The sequence below is a fragment of the Chrysemys picta genome, chromosome 1, assembly GCF_011386835.1.
Source record: "Chrysemys picta bellii isolate R12L10 chromosome 1, ASM1138683v2, whole genome shotgun sequence".
In the NCBI taxonomy this organism is placed as follows: domain Eukaryota; kingdom Metazoa; phylum Chordata; order Testudines; family Emydidae; genus Chrysemys; species Chrysemys picta.
The window spans coordinates 156,358,372-156,370,859 of NC_088791.1; the positions used below are offsets into that span (position 1 = coordinate 156,358,372).

General features: G+C 47.0%; 1 protein-coding gene across 14 annotated transcripts in view; it reads left to right on the plus strand.

The window, feature by feature from the left end:
• The first annotated feature begins 261 nt into the window (after positions 1-261).
• The window catches only part of ST3GAL6 (ST3 beta-galactoside alpha-2,3-sialyltransferase 6), an 82,098-nt gene continuing 69,871 nt past the window's right edge, over positions 262-12,488 (plus strand). For 8 of the 14 annotated variants that reach the window (XR_010599360.1, XR_010599338.1, XM_065587472.1 and 5 more), the window contains exon 1: positions 262-402. The gene's annotated coding sequence lies outside the window, so the exon portion shown is untranslated. The remainder of the gene's footprint in view (positions 403-12,488) is intronic. The other 6 variants (XR_010599349.1, XM_042852961.2, XM_042852965.2 and 3 more) reach the window with 4 other exon arrangements.

Sequence of the window (12,488 nt, forward strand, 5' to 3'; positions counted from 1 at the left end):
TCCCTCCACGCCTGTCTCGTCGGCTCCCAGCTGGGCTCTAGCGAACGGCTTCTGTGGGTGTCCGGCCAGTGTAGCGGGGGGAGGGTCCCCTGGCTTGTCTGCGTTCTACCTAACGGGAGACGCGCTCCGAGAAAGCAGCTGTCGCTGCAACATCTGGCAGGAGGCGGGGCCTGCCTCTGGCCACGCTCCCCGGGCTCCTGGACGTCGTCTGCTGCTTTCGGGGCACTTGGAAGCAGCTCAGCCCGAGCCAGCCAGCAGCGCCCTCCCACCGCCAGCCCCCAGCATGCCGGGGGCGGCGTTCCCCGGCTAACCCCCCTCCCACGCGCTTGTTTGCTCCGCAGGCTGGCCCGCGCGGGCTGGGGGCAGTGAGAGGGAGCGGAGTCCCGCAGCCGAGCAGGCACAGTGAGTAAAGCGCCAGCGATGGGAGGCGAGGCCGGGGGGAGCGCTTGGGGCTGGCCCCCGGGGGAAGAGAGCGGGGTTGGGGCTGGCCCCGGGCGCTGCACTGCGGGGGGCTGTTCTGCGCCCTGCTGCTGCTGGGTCAGGTGGAGGAAGCTGCGCTCCCAGGGAGGCCGCGGGCAGGGGGTGGCTCCTCTTGTGGCGGTCTGGTTGCCGGGGGCTGGGAGCAGGGCAGGGGCGGTGTGAACGCGGCTGGGTTCTCCAGCGCCCTGGCGAGGCAGCCCGCCCTGTAGCGCATGGAGCCAGAAGCGCGCCCCAGGCAGGCTGGCCCGGGGAGCGCGTTTCGGAGGCGAAGGGCACAGGCGCTGCTCCGAGCTGGCGATGGGAGAGGACCCCTCCGTAGGGGCGTGTGTGTGTGTCTCCTGCTTGCCCCCTTCCCGGCATGAATTCGGGTCCCCCGGGGAGCGGTGTGAACGTGGGCCGCGAACCGATGCCAGGGAGGCGGAGTGGGATTGCTAGTGTCGCGTTCGGAGCTGCGGGAGAGCATATGGGGGGACATCTCGCGCTTGCTTCCAAATCCTCCTAATGTCTGCCGAAAAGATCGACCCTGGGTCCGTAATGGGAGCTCCGGAGGCGTTGCCTTTTTTCCTCTGATTTCTGGGAGCAGGAAACACCAAGGCACAGCCCGCCTATTTTTGTGAAAAGATTCAAGTAGCAATCGCAAGGAGTAAAACCACTTAGTACGTTTTCGTTAGTACAGATATTTACTCTCCTGCCAGCTGATCCACGTGGTAGTTTCGCTGAACTCTCTCTAACTATATATATATATCTACTTGCCGTGCAAATTTGTTTGCCAAATTTCAAGTCTGAAGAGCTATAAGCTGAGAGGACCCTGTATCTAATAGCATGAAAAATCTGATGTTGCAGGGATATATATAATATAAAAATAAGTTTTTCTTCTCTCTGTCTGTCTCATGTTCCTGTTGGAAAAACCCATGTAGATGGGGAAAACCCTTTATAGCAAACTGATTATAGGCACAGTGCTGTCAAATGCAGTCTTCAGACAAATCTGAAGAGAGATCCTCACCCCCCCTTTTAGTCTCTTTCAGTTACAGCAATCCGAGGTGTTAACTTGCAACAATAGTAAATAAAAACACCCTCAAATAGAAGTTGTTTTTTTTTAAATTGAGTGTCCCTTGTTATCAAAAGAAGGTGTGATTTTTTTTCCCTTACTAAAATATAGTTAACACCAAGTGCATTTTAAAACAAACAATAGTTTACATGTAATCTTGTGATAGACTGGTTTCAGAGTAGCAGCCGTGTTAGTCTGTATCCGCAAAAAGAACAGGAGTACTTGTGGCACCTTAGAGACTAACAAATTTATTAGAGCATAAGCTTTCGTGGACTACAGCCCACTTCTTCGGATGATTGTGATAGACTGTTTAAGTATTATGCAAAGACAGCTACTTTTTTGTCACTGAAAAAAAATCTAAGTTTCTATTTGTGTGCTATTATTTGGTGGCTTTCCAGAGTATGATTTGAACAGTGTATTTTGGTTTTGACAGACAATATTCAGATTCTAGTTATTTAAAATTATGAGCCCAATTTTGCAGTCTTTATTCAGCAAAATTTCCACTGAAATCAGTGGGAGTTTACCTGATTATAGGCCTGAACCAAAACCCACTGAAATCACTGGGAGTCTTTCCATTTACTTTAATGGAGACTGGACTGGGCCCTATATCAACCTGAAATTTGTAAAAATTGTAAAATGAAATCCTAATTTCTTCATACTTTGTCTCGCCCTCCTCTCCACCTTATGTTAAGTTTGTAATGCATAAAAATATTTGTCTGTTTACATAGTTACAAAGCCATTAGGCAAAGAAAATTTTTACTTGGCTGAACATTCAAGACCTTAGCATTGGGATGAGATTCTTTCTGTAATGACAGACAGTTGCATTGTAGCCAAACTGAATGGAAATAGTAACCAAAGATGTATACGTATATCACCCTGGAAAACTTCCACAGTATTTGTATTAGATTTCTGATTTGCAATTAAAGGTTATTCCAAGGAGAGTACAAAAATTAGGGATATGCCTTTTTGTTGTTGTTGTTGCTTCTATATGATGCATGAGAAAAGTCAAAATAGCACTTTTTACCTTTTTACAGTGCTTAGGTGCCACAATGTTAACAAGAGCTTCCTCAAAAGTTTTCACATTCTTTAAGGTAGGCATTCTCAAACATATTTTGCTGGGCCCCCTTTGAAAATATTTCAGACTGTGATGATCCCCCACCCTGCTCTTGGTACTGGACATGCTTTTGCTGCATTCGTGCAGATCCCTACGGAGCTAAGTAACTATGGGTATGTCTACACTGGCAGAGTTACATCGCCGGCAGTTACAGCACCGCTCAGAGAGCGCTGAAAGGAAACCGCTGTTGTGTGTTCACACTGTCAGCTGCCTGTGCAATAGCGTGTTCACACTTGTGGCACTTTCAGCGGTATTTGGAGTGGTGCACTCTGGGTAGCTGTTCCACAGAGTATCTCTTCCTCTTCTGCTGCTAAGACTTGTGTGCCGGTGGAGGAGATTGCGAGGCATCCTGGGTCCCAATGCCCCATGATGCATGCTTCGCATCCCAGCAATCCCTGTGCTTCCGTCTGCATTTGGCACCATCTTTCAATTGGTTTGAAGTGACAAAGAGTCCTGTGGCACCTTATAGACTAGCAGACCTATTGGAGCATAAGCTTCCGTGGGTGTATTTCCACAAAAGCTTATGCTCCAATACATCCCTTAATCAATAAGGTGCCACAGGACTCTTTGTTGCTTTTTACAGATCCAGACTAACACGGCTACCCCTCTGATACTTGACTTTCAATTGGTTTGTGTACTGGTTTGTGTACTGCCTCTTTGGTCTGCAGGAATGGATCCTGCACTGTAGACCACTATGCTGCTCGCTCCCACTAACACATCAAGAGTGGCAGTGGAGTTATTCCTTAAACTACAAAGGCAAGAGGAGTGCGAGATTGATTTTGCCACGCGTTAGTAGCTACGACATGAGATTGCTTGTGGCATTTATGGAGGTGCTGACCACAGCGAAATGCCGCTTTTGGGATCAGGAAACAAGCATTGAGTCGTGGGATCACATCGTGATGCACGTCTGGGATGATGAGCAGTGGCTGCAGAACTTTCAGATGAGGAAAGCCACTTTCGTGGGACTGTGTGATGAGCTCACCCCAGCCATGCGGCGCAAGGACACGAGAATGAGAGCTGCCCTGCCATTGGACAAGTGCATGGCAATTGTACTATGGAAGCTGGCTACTCCAGACTGCTACTGATCGGTCGCTAACCAGCTCGAAGTGGGAAAATCGACCGTTGGACTCATGTTGACGGAAGTGTGCAGGGCCATTAATCGTATCCTGATCCAAAAGACCATGACTCTGGGCAACGTGTATAAAATTGTGGATGGCTTTGCACAAATGGGTTTCCCTAACTGCGGAGGGGCAATAGATGGCACACACATTCCAATTCTGGCACCAGATCACCTAGCCACTGAGTACGTTAATCTGAAGGGGTATTTCTCTATGGTTCTCCAGGCGCTTGTGGATCACCATGGGTGTTTCACAGACATTAACGCAGGCTGGTCTGGAAATGTGCATGACGCACTCATCTTTCGGAACACTGGCCTGTTCAGGAAGCAGGAACTTTCTTCCCGGACCAGAAGATCACCGGAGGGGAAGTCAAAATGCCCATTGTGATCCTGGGAGACCCTGCCTACTCCTTAATGCTGTGGCTTATGAAACCGTACATGGGGCACCTTGACAGCAGCAAGGAGATATTCATCAACAGGCTGAGCAAGTGCAGAATGACTGTTGTGTGCTTTTGGCCATTTAAAGGACCGCTGGTGCTGCTTATGTGGGAGGCTGGACCTGGCCGATGACAATAATCCTATGCTTATAGCTGCATGCGTACGCTCCATAATATTTGTGAAGGGAAGGATGAAAGCTTCACTCAGGGCTAGGGTGACCAGATCACTGACTGGAAATATTGGGACGCAGGGGGGAAAGGAGGGGGGATATCGGGACGCGAGGGGTGGGAGGGCGGAGCAAAAAAAAAGTAAAAAAAGGCTGTTTTGCAGGTGCCGGCTGCGCCGTGGCCGCTGCTCCCCCCTACCCCCGGGCACATGCGGCATGTCCCGCCGCCCCGCGGGGAAGGAGCCGCTGGAGCGAGAGGCGCGAGGCTCCAGACCCCGGCAGTGGCGGGGGAGAGCGGCTCAGGGCCGCGCGAGTGGGCACGTAAAGTTTATCGGCTGGGGGGGGGACCCTGGCCGGCTCCTCGCCCTGCCCTGTAGGAGTGCAGTGCTTGTAATGCTAGGAGGTGATTGTGATTAGTGTAGACGATGCACTATGAAGGTTTAAGAAAATTGCCTGTTGCTTTGCAGGGCTCTGTTTGCTTTCAATTAATGGAAAAAGACTGCTTTCAAGCCAAAACAATTATTTTATTAAAAAACAACAACCGGAGGAGAGAGACAAACCAAAAAACACATCAGCACTGTGGGGGATGGGGGAAGGGAGGGTCCCAGGAGGAGGTGAGGTCCCGGGATGGCTAAAGATTTGTGTATGTCCAGGTATCATATGCAGCCTTGTCCTTTGGAGTACAATGCAGCTGGTACTGTATTTCAGCAGGGCTGAACTGCAGAGGGACAGGTGTTGAGTGCAGTGGGTACTGGGAGTCCAAAGGGCTGGACTGTGATGGGGCAGGAGTGGAATGCAGCGGGTAAAGACTGGAGCCAGCAGGTTGATAAGAGTGTGTTGCCGGTGTCTGGGGGGCGCATGGAAAAGAGTTTTGTGACAGCAGCTTCAGGGAAGGGCAGGCATGGAGCTACTTGGTTTGTAGTGGTAGAAGTGCTTGGAACGTGTTCACTTGGTGCTCCATAACCTTTAAGAGCCGCTCCGTGTCTTCGTTCTGATGTGCCACATTCTCCTTTCAGTCCCTCTTGTTGCTGTCCTGCCACTCCTTCAATTCTTGTTTTTCGGCCGTGGAATGCATCATGACATCACGCAGGAAGTCCTCTTTAGTTTTTCATGGCCGCTTTCTAATTCTGTGCAGCCGTTCAGTCGGCGATAACAAAGAGGGAGGCTGGGCTCCCAAGGTCCTATCTGTGAAGCCAAAATGCAACATTTTACAGAAGCAGTATTGTTTGCAACACAGAGACCACTGATTCAGTGATTTAAAACGCAGCCACTATTCACATACCTGTCACTAACTGGCTGACCCCAGGCAAGCACACATGAGCCACAGGACCCCCAAAATGGTGAGTAACTGCAGAGGCAAGGGAAATCAGTGTTCCAGGACCATACTGTACACGTGGCTCTTAGGGAAAGCCAGCACTATAGGGGGTGGGGGCTTTTAATCATTCCTGTCCCCACATTTTCCACAGGCTGTGTTCATTATGGAAGATACCTCACTGCTGAGGTTGAGCAGGGAATCAAGGGCGGGTCTTCTTCAAGACTGCAGCTTCTGCCCTGGCCCTTATGCAGCTCGCCTGTGTGCAGCAATGGTCCCCCCACCCCACAGTGATGGCAAAGTTATCTTTAATGGGGCAAGGAACAAAGCAGCTCTGCCAAAGAACCTGCGGCAGCAGATTACCCAGTATCTCCACGAGAGATTCCTGGAGATCTCGGAGGGAGATTCCCGTGAAGTGAGAGAGTCAATCAGCACTCTGTTCCGCCACTCAGACTAGGCATGTGGTGGTACGTGCATCATATAGACACAAGCCTGCTTTCTGCAACCCTCCTGCCCCCAACAACTTGCTTTAGTGATTCCCCAAATCAAAGCCATTTACCAGGGGCCTCCTCTCCTGTTTGTGCTTTGCCAAGCTCCGACAGCTGTGACTGGCTAGTCCGTGCCAGGGTAGAGAAGAGCACCTGGCTGCATGCATTTCTGACTTCTGATTCGTCCTCTGCCTCTGGGTCCCTATCCACATCCTCGTTCAAGATTTCCTCCTCCTGGCTAGGTCCGCTCTCGACTGGCACGCGAGCCACTGAAGTAGCCACAGTGATCTTCGCAGTGGAGGTGGGGTCACCACCGAGTATCACGTCCAGCTCTTCGTAGATCTGACAGCTCATCGGTGCAGCACCGGAGTGGCTGTTTGCCTCCCTTGCCTTGTGGTAGGCGTTCCGCAGTTCCTGCACTTTGACCTGCACTGCAGTGTGTCCCGGTCATGGCCCCTTTCTGTCACGCATCGTGAAATCTGTCCGTAGGTATCATAATTCCTATGCTGGAGCACAGCTGGGACTGGACAGCCTCCTCTCCCCAAATGCTCATGAGGTCCAGCAGCTTGGCATGGCTCCAAGTGGGGGAATTGCCTGGTGCGTGGAGCAGGCGTGGACACCTGGAAAGATGCACTGAGACCACTGCAACTGTGCAGTTTCTGCGCACGGAGTGGCTTGGCAGTGTGTACACCTCTGGAGTTACACCGAAGAAAGCTGCTTTACTGTGCAGAAACTTGCCAGTGGAGACCAGACCTATGCTAGCCTTACCTCTGCACTGCTGCAGAGCAGTGGTGCTGCCTTCAGAGCTGGGCAGCTCTGAAGGCAAGGAAAAAGGTGATCTCACAACTTCCCCTACAACAGCCTTGCCAGTCCCCCTTTTGGGTCAATGTTCCCTCTAATTTTTTCCATCCATGTGCGGAATGAGTTTTGTTATGTGCACCAATGTCGAGGTAATGTGCGGTTGTGCGCCATCAGTAGAAACAAAAAACCTAAGGATAATATATATTTTTAAAAAGTTACAATAGGGATAATTACTTCAGCCAGGAGAAGTTAGGCATTTTAGAACTCACTACGGAAAGAATTTAAATTTAAGCATGAGCGAGAAATAAAATTATGAGATGCATAGACCAGTCAAAAAACTAAAATAACAGCACTTTGAAAGAATAAAATTACAGAGAATATATGTGCATTGCAGGAAGTACCAAGAAGTAACAACAACAACACAAGTACACCTCTACCCCGATATAACGCTGTCCTCGGGAGCCAAAAAATCTTACTGCATTATAGGTGAAACCACGTTATATCGAATTTGCTTTGATCCGCCGGAGTGCACCCCGGAGCGCTGCTTTACCGCTTTATATCCGAATTCATGTTATATTGGGTCGTGTTATATCGGGGTAGAGGTGTATGTGTTGGGAGGTGAGTGTGAAAGAGATGGTGTGTGTGTGCACTGGTTGCTGGGGAAGTGTCTGAGAGTCCATATGCTGTCTCTTTAAGCAGAGAGGCACTCAGCAGTCTGAAGGCGGCTCGTTCAGACCACAGCAGTCTGATCTAACACCCGAGCCCTACTCCCCTACCCCCACTCTGTGGAGGTTGGGTACATGGGCGTAGGAGGAGGCGTGGGGAGGAGGACATAAAAAAAAACCCATTACCGCAATAATTCTATTCTTGTCTCTAAACCAGAAGTATTTGCCTTTTAAAAAATGCTAGTCAATGAAAACAGTGTTGAGTATGAATTTAAACATTCTCCTGCCTTATATGCACGTTACTGTAGAAAAAGCAGGATGTAGAATTGACTAGTGTATTTTCATTGTCTAACATAAATAGGTATTGAAGTTCTAAATAATTGCTACCACCTCTCTCCACTTGGTTTCACTTTCTGGTTTTCTGTGGTGTCAGAAACCTACTAATTCTTCAGTTATTAATCATCTTCAAAGGGTAAAGGAGGTACAATTTCTAAAGTTTAAAAAAAAAACAAAAAACCCTTTTCTTCTCTCCCCCCCCTCACCCCCCAAAAGCCTATTAACTCTTCTTTATACATGAAAAAAGCAAAAAAAAAAAAAAAAAAAAAGCACATGAATTTAATTGCTTTCCTTTGCAGGGTACCCTTAAGTACTGGAATTAAACTGCTTTTGCTCTGTGGTTCTCTAACTTATAGCTCCGCACTTGATTTATTCATACAACAGTAATCTGCAATACAAATAGGTACCTTCAGGGCAACATAAATTTGTAGCATTCCGTGAAAATATATAGGTAGTGTGAGGTTACTGGTGTGGTTTGTGTAATAAGAATGTTGAGCGAGCAGTTTGTATAGCAGTGTCACTTACCGTTGCATTTATATAATATTTAAGGACATAGTGCAGTGAGGTACTTAATAATAATATGATTCCTGCTGGGTACATATCTTCCATCTAAAAATAAGGACACATCTTTAATTCCCTTAAAAAATTATTGTATTAGGACAGCTTTTGAGAGGATCAGAGTGGAGGAATGGTTAATATTTTGGCTTTAGAAAAAGGTTACCTAGCACGGACAGTAGGCCTGATTCTCACTTACACTAAGGCCTTTTTACACCATTCTGGCTCCCTTGCTGGTGAGCAGCTGGCATAAGGGCTCTATATTGCCTCTGCTCCCAGGCCTAGAGCAATTGTGCTATGGATATTCTCTGCTTCCTAGGATCCAGAGTGGGTTTTGAGCAGCTCTAATTGACCTCTGCATGGGCCCAGAATATGGGGAACACAAGGGTGCCCCTTTCTCCATTGTGCCCCAGATTCAGGAATGGAGTAATTGAGAATCAGGACTAACATGAGCTGTTGTAAACTGACAATAAAAAATAAATTGAGGCTCTTACTTAAATAGGCACTCTTGGTTTAGAACCAGATTATTACAAAGCAAGTTTCCTGTGTCCTAGTTCGATAAATCCACTTCTCTGTTCACCATTAACCAGTAGAAAACTTTCTTTGGGAAATGGAGTGCTAAGGCCTTCAGTTTCTGCAGAATTTTAACTTATTTCAAAACTGGAAATTTCTAGTCCTTGTGGGCACAGTGAATGCTTCAAAAGAAAAGGGAAATGAGAGAGAGAACTCGTTCTCCTTCCAGCAGCCAGAAAAGGAGATAGAAAGCAGAGAAATGTAAATCTGTTTACATGACTATAGTATCTGAACACCTCACAAACATTAATAAATTTATCTCGCCAACATTTCAACTAGCCTGAAGGGAATAAGAGGGACTGAGCCTCTGATCATGGTCCAGGGAGGGAACCCCGTTAGGAAACTCAGGGTATGTGTACACAGCAGTTAACACCCAGGGTTGGTCCATGTCAATTGGCTCAGGCTGTGGGGCTGTAAAACTGCAGTGTATTTGTTTGGCCATGGGCTGGAGCCCAGGCTCTGGGACCCCGTGAGGGGGAAGGTCCCAGAGCCCAGATTCCAGCCCGAGACAGAACATATCCACACAAATTTTACAGCCCCACAGGACAAGCCCAAGTCAGCTGACACGGGACAGCAGTGGGTATTTAATTGCTGTATACAGGTACCCTCAGGGCTTCTCTAAACACAGAATTTGCATGAAATTAACTAAAGGCATGATGTTAAGCCAACTTAGTTAAGCCAATGTAATTTTGGATTTACCTACACTAGTAAAAGTGCTGAGCTAATGTATAGTTAACCTTGACCTTCTTCATAGCATAGATGGAAGTTATCATGTTCTACTTCAGTTTAGCTAGGAGAAACCTAAAGTTCACCTTCATCACCTTAACTGAGTTGAAACTACAGCTTGCCTTGTCTACACTAGGATCTGATGATGTTACCTATCATGTTGTCAACATACACCTTTAGGTACCTTAAAGTGGTGTTTAGGTGTCCAAATGCGGGATTTAAATGTCTATCTTCAGGCACCCATATTTTGCAAATTTGGCCCTTCATGTATTTATGCACATCTGTGCATATAAAACAATCCTGTGAACTTTGAAAAGCCCTGCAGCATTACAAAATAGTACATATCTGCCCAGTGCCTCATGTTAGGGTTCACTGGCTCTTGCCCTAACATGATGCATTGGTCAGTTGTGTTATTTTGTAATACTTTATGGCTTTTCAAAGTTTATAAGTTTGCTTTCTGTCTCAAACTTCTAGAGTAAAAAGCAACATTGAAAGAAAAACTGCACTATATAAACAAACAGCCATTTACTTGACTACCTACAGGTTTCATGCTCTAATGGAGTTCTGTGATGTCTGCAATATTAACAGCATACCGAAGAGGGTGGGAGGTCACAGTGGAGCTGGAACTGGAGTAGCTGTGATGGGAAATAAAGGGCTGAGGTCTCGGGAAGCAAAGAGGAGATATTTTTAGGTGATGCAGTAGAACCTACTTACAGTGAATTCTGATAGAGCAGAACTGCATTCTTATGTTGAAGTGGAATTAAAGTGGCCTGCATTGTAATGTGCCAGCTGCAATTCTGGTTAGACTGATCCTTACCTTACAATGAAGCTTTTCTGAGGAAAAGTGAATTTGTATTATAAGAGGGTTCCACTGTAATGTCTTGACTTGCCAGAGTATGGCCCACGTTTTGCCTCAAGGTCCATGTGTCATGCTCTCATTGACTTCAATTGGAGTTACATGTGCGTGCATCCAAGGGAAGAATTTGGCACTCAGCAAAGGCTTCCCATTTGAGGAAAAGACTGTCTAGAAACATTACAGGCATTAAATAAAACAAGCATCAAGTCATTATGCATTTATGGGAAATGCAAAACTATATTTAATATTTGTAAAATACTACGTTCAAAAACCTACTAGCAGAAAAAACATTTTGAGTTATTATTTTGTCTATCCAATGCAAAGTGGCTTTGGCTGAGAAAATCGAGAACTAAGTTGATACTAACAATTGGTAATCAGATATAACACAAGTCACTGCAAATTATCATATGAGGCAAATCCTCAACCCAGCATCCAGTCTCAGTAGTTAGCTTAGGACATGTCTACACTTTTAAATGGGTGCCGTTTTCATATAGGTGTGTTAATTGATCCACGACAACAGTAGTACAATCAGTTTGAACACACAAAAAGGTTTTCTGGTGGTTAGTAGCCACACAGCATTGGAGCTGTTTTGCACGGACATCTGACAATATTCTGCTTAGACATCTCAGGGTCCATTACTCATCCACAGTTGTATATGAATTGTGGGAATTTTTACCTGAGCATTGTGGGATTCCTACCACAAGGCAATGGAATTAGAGTTTTGGGGCCAAACTCACTATTCTTTTTGTGAGCCAGCGCCTACAGGCAGCATGGGGGAAGCATGGATCACTGCAATCCTCACGATCATGAATATAAACCGACTGTTGCTAAGGTATGTAAAGCTGTGCAATGGCTACAGAACTAGACCAGGAAGAACAGCAGCGGAGGATGAAGAGTCTGAAAGAAATCAGTCACGTCTCTGCATCTCTTTCTGAAACAGCTTCACACAGAGTAGTGCTGCTTTTGGGCTCCCCCAATGAGTGCTGGCTGATGGGACAGGAGAGTGCTGCAGACCTGGGATTACCAGTGGCAGAAGTTCAGGATGTCAAAAGCCACTTTCTTTGAGCTCTGACCCAGGATCTGTACCAGTGAACCACCAACATGGGGGCTCCCCTGAGTGTAGAGAAACACACAACTATCACCATCTGGAAGCTTATCATCCTGGATTGCCACCACTCAGCTGCTAACCAGTTTGGTGTTGGTAGGTCAACTGTTGGTGCTGTTGTAATGGAGATGTGTACCACTATCAAGACGGTGCTTTCCTTCTGGGTCATAAGACTACGCAATGTGCAGGTGGTTATTAATGTCTTTGCCCATCTGGGTTTCCCTCATTGTGTTGGGGACATTGTTGGAACTCGAGTGTTTATTCTTTGCCCCTGTGGAAGCAGAGAAAGAACTGACAGGAAGGGGATGCAATGCATGACAGTTCCTTCTCTGCTTCCACACCCCCCACCAACGGATGGAGGTGAAGCAGCTGTCTGCTGAGTTTGAACAGCCAGATACAAGGGCTATTAGAGTTCAGCATGGAGCTATACAGTTTAGGGAGGCTTTGAAAGACCGTTTTGATGGTGAGCCAGAGTAGTGTGTGTTGTTGTAGTGTGCTCTATGTGGGGCATCTCTTTTTGGCCTGGTAGGAATCTTGTAGTGATTGCTGTACATGTAGGAATAAAGCATTGCCAATGATGCTGTTGTTTTTGACTGTCAACGATGTGATGAGTTGTGTGACATTGTGCAGTAATAGGTAATTGGTTGCTTTCAGAACTGCTGAGTGCTCAGCAGCATGTATTGCAAACTAATAAAGATGAATTATATT